This window comes from Protobothrops mucrosquamatus, unplaced genomic scaffold (genome assembly GCF_001527695.2).
Source record: "Protobothrops mucrosquamatus isolate PMUCROS unplaced genomic scaffold, P.Mucros_1.0 scaffold_257, whole genome shotgun sequence".
NCBI lineage: Eukaryota > Metazoa > Chordata > Lepidosauria > Squamata > Viperidae > Protobothrops > Protobothrops mucrosquamatus.
In genome coordinates this window covers 2,051,531-2,058,387 of record NW_015386333.1, presented here as the reverse complement: position 1 = coordinate 2,058,387, position 6,857 = coordinate 2,051,531, and the positions used below count along the sequence as shown (strand labels likewise).

The 6,857-nt window shown below is 39.7% G+C and overlaps 1 pseudogene; it reads left to right on the top strand.

The window, feature by feature from the left end:
* Positions 1-484: 484 nt before the first annotated feature.
* Positions 485-6,857, top strand: part of LOC107302360 — a 34,680-nt pseudogene continuing 28,307 nt past the window's right edge.

Genomic DNA, 6,857 nt, shown 5'->3' with positions numbered 1-6,857 from the left:
TTTATGGGACCTCTTTTGTTAGGTTATAAAATGCATTTTCTTGCTGAATACACCGCATTTATATTACAATTGTTGACGGCATTATTAAAATCATCTAGTTTTGTATTTGTGGATGGGTGTGCATATTCACACATATGTATAAAACATATTGCAACAGAATTTGAACAAAATAAGAATTCAGATTTCTAATAAGAAAAAGCAATCCTTTATTCAGGTTGCTTAAAAATCTCATTACCTTCAGTAAACAATTAATGTTGCTGGATTACAGCCAAAGTTTACTAGAACACGGTTTCTGCCTATAAGTCTACTAAACAATCTTTATAAATACCTTTGTAAATCTTTGGATAATCCTCTGAACCCATGGCATTGTTGTATTCATGCAGAATTGCTTCCCATCTTTCCTGGTAAGTCTGTGACAGTGGGAAGAATAACATTAATTTCTGAGTGAGATTGAACAGCTCTTGTCTGGCATATAGTAACAAAAATGCAGCAAGCTCTGGATACTTACATGACTTCAGGCCTGACACAGTGCGGTCCTTCAGGTATGAAATCCACAGAAGCAATGGGCCCAGGTAAAATTCCATAGGAAAAGACCTTCAGACACTTACAGCGCAATTCTCTTGCTGTGGAGGAGAAACAACCAGAGACTGACAATGCAATCCTACTCATATTTATGCAGATATTAGTGACATCTGTTCCCCGACAGCAAGTATAATCAGGGGACCCATATTGAATATTTACTCCAAATGTTCTCCCAAGGATAAATGCTTTGACTGAAAAATAAACAACTCCAAATCTAGCCTCATAAATGAATTCCACACAAATGAGCAAAAGATTTTACATTATTGTAAGCACTTGGTCTTAGAACTGCAACAACATCAAGGTTTTCAACCATATATTCCTTTTGGGAGATATTTCATTTTTTAATTGAATACATATAATCTTAACATCTTGTATTCATACCTTCATTATATAATCCCCTTGTTTAGTCTTCCCTATTCCTCTTAATTTTTTCATTATCATTATAGAAACCTGGTCTTAACAAATAAACATTGAAAAAAACAGAAAATAAACTTTTTTACAATATTACTTTATTCTGAAGGGTTTTTCTGGCTATTCTCAATGTTAACACAATCAGAATCCAAACTCCAACTACCATATTTATTTATCATATAGTTCACTCTATTTTCTTTTTTATTTCACATTTTATAAATACAAATGTTCAGACTATTTTTAAATTCTGACTTATGCAGTTATTACCTGTGTTATGTTTTCCCTTTGATACGGTACCCTTACATACACCTGAGAATAACCTAAGCATAACCTAAACACTATGCCTGAACTGATAACAAAATGTGGGAAATTGTCTCCCCATTTTTCTCATCTTCTGCACCTTTTCCGTTCCAGTATTTCCAGCTAACCTGGCTACCTTAACCCTTGTCAGGAGGTATGATAGTGCTGTACTGGTTTTATAAGTAAGAACCAGAGCAGCTTTTTAAAATCATACCTGAGAGCTCCATTTTTTCTGAAAATAGTAATATTTGGATATGAAGAATTAACTATTTTCATGGGGTTTGGGTTGTAGCCTTTGACTAAGGCTATAGTAAGTTGTACTACAAACTGTCTTAACTTAGCTAGTATAGCAGGGGTGGGTTTTTTTAACTGCTACAAAAAAATCACAGCTACTTGGTGAAGAAAGATTTTTTAAAAAAATATGAAAATATACTTAATATACAAAAGTTAAATATGAGAACAAATAATAAAAGGTGCCATCAGAGTCATTTACCATAGGCACAAAAGGCTGAACAATAGTGGACAAATGATAGAAATACCTGGATTTTAAAATATGAATGTGGATTTTAATTTGATTAACAGAAGAATAATTAAAAGTTCAGTATTCATGGAAGAAAAATATTTGGAAAGAGTGCTAAAATATTTTATGTTCTTTAAATTATTTTGTAGAAAGAGAAATAAATAGAACCTTTAGTTTTAAATTCTAATCTAAAAATAATTATGGTTATTTAATTTTGAACATAATTTATTAATGAATTAAATTATAAACTATTGTTGTATTGATGGTATAACTAGACCTTCAAATTATTATAGCATGATAGCTTTTTACTAATAAAAGAGTTGTCAAACTTTTTGGTAAGTTATTTTGCCATTATAGAAACTAGAATTTGCCTTATTTCACTATTGGACAATCTCAGCCAGCCAAATAATAGGCTATTTTTACCTGGTAATACTTTTTATAATTGTTATATATGGTATTGCTTGGGATTTTTACAGTGGAAAAAATTATACCAATTTTTAGGTCAATAAATATATTTGCTATTTTCATTCAAGCTTATATTTTGCACCTATAGTTTGAAACCACTGTGCACTTTCTCAATGTGTTTAAATATTTATTAAGTCCTAAGTTCTGTAGAGGACAGGACGGCCTGGAGGGACATTGTCCATGGGGTCGCGATGGGTCGGACACGACTTCACAGCTAACAACAACAAAGTTCTATAGGTGAATGCCAATAAGATCTCTGGTTCTGCAAAAGCACTAGAAGAAAGCATATGTATTTCATAGAAATGATGAATTTTCAAGAAGAGATTCATGAAGTATTTTGGCTTTTGGGTGTCATCGTTATTTAAACAGCAAACCGAGAGGATGACCATTCTGCCTCAGAAGCATGTTCTGTTCACAGAACTTAGAATTGCACTACCCAGGTACCGCCAGTTTGTCTTCCCATCTCCACTAAAGGAAAGAAGAAAACACCTAAAGTCGGACGACTGCAGTGCACAATCACTTTCGAAGCACAAAACGTTCCCTAGAGGTCGGATGCCCCTACAAGAGTTTGTTTCTTTGCGTGCGCGGCCGAGAAACTGGATTCTGCCTTCTTCAAAGTTCTCTGCGATAAGACTACAAGGCGACGTCGTACCTCTAAGCAAGTGAGTAGAGTTGCAGGAAAATCGGCAGGGAGCTCGACAAACGTGTGAGGAGGCTGTGACCGCGTCACCCCCACGCTCTCCAGCAACCTCCCGCGACGGTGGGGAAGAATTCCAAAATAACAGTTGTACGACTTCTTACCCCTCAGAAACCCCGCTTGGCCGAAGGGCAGCGATTGCTACCAGCGCATAGGGAAGATGTGCTGAGCTGTCCGACAGCCCACGATGGAAGACAGCCGCCCGTTCGCCTATTTCCCTGAGCTCCGTGCCTGGGGTCAGAAATCAGCTTACCCTGGGTCTGCAAGGCGCTCCCGGCGAGCAGCAGGAAGAGAACAAGTAGGGCGGTCGTGCAGAAAGCTAGGCAGCGCATGCTGGCACAACGGGCTGTAGCGCACTCTGAGCTGCTCCATCCAGCCGCCGGGCTTTTATCCCTCTCGGACTGACCCGAAGGGATAACGATCCAGGCGAGGAAGCAATTCTTCAGAAGTTGTCATCGGCGGCGCTCTCAAGACCCACCCCTTGAGAGAGTAAGGGCGAAAAGGGCGGAGAACAATCCCTGAGCCAATTCCTTTAACTCCGGGTTAGGAGTTGAAGAGTGGGAGTGGGAGTGGGAGTGGGAGGGAGAGAGAGAGGGAGAGAGAGGGAAGGAAAGGGAGGGAGGGCGATCGCGATGTTAGGATGCTTAGGAAGTTATTTTGTCTGGACAGCGATGGGAATGTGCACCTTAATCTGCAACTATTAGAGAAATCAGGAAAGGGATGCCCTTTGGAAAAAGATACCAAAGATATAGCTGGGCTAGCATCTAATCTGGCCTTGGCTGATTTCAAAATGCTCATCAGGGATTGATTGGTTAGTTTTTGGAAAGATTACCAGGCATCCCCAACTAGACTGGAAAAACGGGGGGAAACCCAGAGGAAGGCAGTTGCAAACATTTCCATATTTCTCACAACCAAATAAACTATATATAAAGAGCTGATATGTTTGTATCTTCAAAAAAGGGGAAAAATGGATCCAGCCCAATCAGTCTGACATCAATACCTAGGAAGATCCTGGAAAAGATAAGCAACAGATCTATGAACACCTAGAAGTATTTTTGTTTGTTTTAACCATTCAGTTGTGTCTGACTCTTGGTGACTTTATCATGCCAGACAAAATGCTTTGACAAAGTAAATAAATTAGTGGTCCTGTGAAATGCTGTGGACATAGTATACTTGGACTTCCGTAAGGCATTAGAGGACAATCACAACCTACTTCTTGGTAAAATAGAAACATATGGGGTGGACAGCACCAGCACCAGATGGATTCATAACTGATTGGCCAGTCATACTCAACCTGCAGTTCTCAATGGAACTACACCTACAGGGAGAGAAGCATGCAGTGGGGTAGTCTTCAACATCTTCATAAACAATTTAGATGAAGGAATGGAAGGTGAACCAATCACCTTCAAGCTGGAGGGGAATAACCAATACTTTAGAAGATAGGGTCAAGATGCAGAAGGATCTTGATGGAGTTGGATGCTGGGCCCTATCCAACAAAATGCACTTCAGCGATGAGAAAAGCAACGTTCTACATTTAGGCAAGAAATGTAGGTATATAATAGGTGGATGGTGGCTCAACAGGAGTAATTGTGAGAGAGATTTAGAAGTCTAATGGAAATCAATAACAGCTAGCAGCTGCCAAAAAAGCCAACACAGTCCTAGGCTGCACAACAGAGGATTAATATCAAATATACTATCACATGTAGAGTTATTACCACTTTATGCTGCTTTAGTAAGACCGCACTTGGAATACTGTGTCTAGTATTGGTCACCAAGATGTTGAGACTACAGGAAGAATTCAAAAAAGAACAACAGAGATGTTTAGGGAGCTGGAAGCTAAAACATATGATGAACAGTTGTAGGAATTAGATATATTTAGTCTAACAAAGGATTAGGGGTGACATGATAGCAGTCTTCCAATATTTGAAGGGCTATCATAGAGAAAAGGAGGTCAACTTATTTTCCAAAGCACCTGAGGGCAGGACAAAAAGTAATGGATAGAAATTTATCAAGGAAAGATCCAACCTAGAAATAAGGAGAAATTTCCTGACAGTTGGAACAATTAACCAGTGGAAAGGCCTGCCTCCAGAAATTGTAGTTGCTCCATCACTGGAGGTTTTTATGAAGAAATTTGACAACCATTTGTCTGAATGGTATAGGTTCTCCTGCTTGAGCAGGTGGCTGGATTAGAAGACCTTCAATGTCCCTTTCAACTATTATTCTGTATTCTGATTCACCATTCTATATGACTACTGACCTTGTAGTCCTAGGGTTGAGCTGGCTCTAAGGAAACTATATTTCATCCTGGAAAAAAACATAGGAAAAATCAAAGGTATAAGTACAAATTAGGTGAGACCTGGCTCAAAAACAGTAACCGTGAGAGGGACCTTGGAGTCCTAATGGATGATCATTTGAATATGAGCCAGCACTGTGCAGCAGCAGCCAAAAAAGCTAATACATTCCTGGGTTGTGTAAACAGAGGCATAGAATCAAATCACGTGAAGTATTAGTACCGCTTTATAAAACCCTAGTAAGACCACACCTGGAATTCTGCAACCAATTAGTGGACTACAACCTACTCCTTGGTAAGCTAGAAAAAGGTGGAATAGACAACATCACTACCAGATGGATCTGTAGCTGGCTGATAAACCATTCTCAACGAGTAGTCCTCAATGGCACTACATCCACATGGAGAGAAGTAAGCAGTGGGGTACCACAAAGTTTCATCTTAGGCCCAGTACTCTTCAACATATTCATAAATTATTTAGACGAGGGAATTGAAGGGAAACTCATCAAATTCACAGATGACACCAAACTGTCAGGAGTAGCCAACATCCCAGAAGACAAACTCAGGATCCAAAAAGATCTTGACAAACTTGAACAATGGGCCCTATCCAACAAAATGAGTTTCAGTGTGGAGAAAAGCAAAGTCTTACACTTAGGCAGGAAAAACCAAAGGAACAAATACAGATTGGGCGAGACCTGGCTTAAAATCAGTAACTGTGAGAGGGACCTTGAAGTTGTAGTGGACGATCATTTAACTATGAGCCAGCAGTGTGCAGCAGCAACCAAAAAAGCTAATACAATCCTAGTTGTATAAACAGAGGCATAGAATCAAGATCACTTGAAGTATTAGTACCGCTTTATAAAGCCCTAGTAAGACCACACCTCGAACACTGCAGCTAATTTTGGTCACCATATCACAAAAAAGATGTTGAGAGTTTGAAAACAATTCAGAGAAGAGCAACTAAGATGATCAAATGCCTGGAGACCAAAACATGCGAAGAATGGCTGCGGAACTTGGGTTTGGCTATCAACCAGTGGAACAGCTTACCCCCAGAATCGTGGGTGCTCCATCACTGGAAATTTTTAAGAAGAAACTGGACAATCACCTGTCTGAGATGGTATAGGTTCTCCTGCTTGAGCAGGGGGCTGGATTAGAAGACCTCCAAGGTCCCTTCCAGATCTATTCTATTCCCTATTCCCTTTGGGAAAAATTCAGAGAAGAGCAACTAAGATTATCAAAGATCTGGAGACTAAAACATATGAAGAACGGCTGCAGGATTTGGGTTTGGCTAATCTAAAGAAAAGAAAAAATAGAGGTGACATGATAGCAGTATTCCAATATTTGAGGGGCTGCCACAAAGAAGAGGGGGTCAAATTATTCTCCAAAGCACCAGAGGGCAGTGTTAGATCGCGCAGGCAGTAAGACACGAGTCGAGTGACAGTCAGCTCTCGGTTTATTGGCAAGGCATAAAGTAAATCCGGACTGGCATCTGGGCCAGGGGAGCCCTCTTTTATGGGATTCCCCTGGCTTGTAATCACACAATTCCATTGGCTGGTAAGACCCCGTTGCTAGTTAGCCAACCAGCAACGGGCATG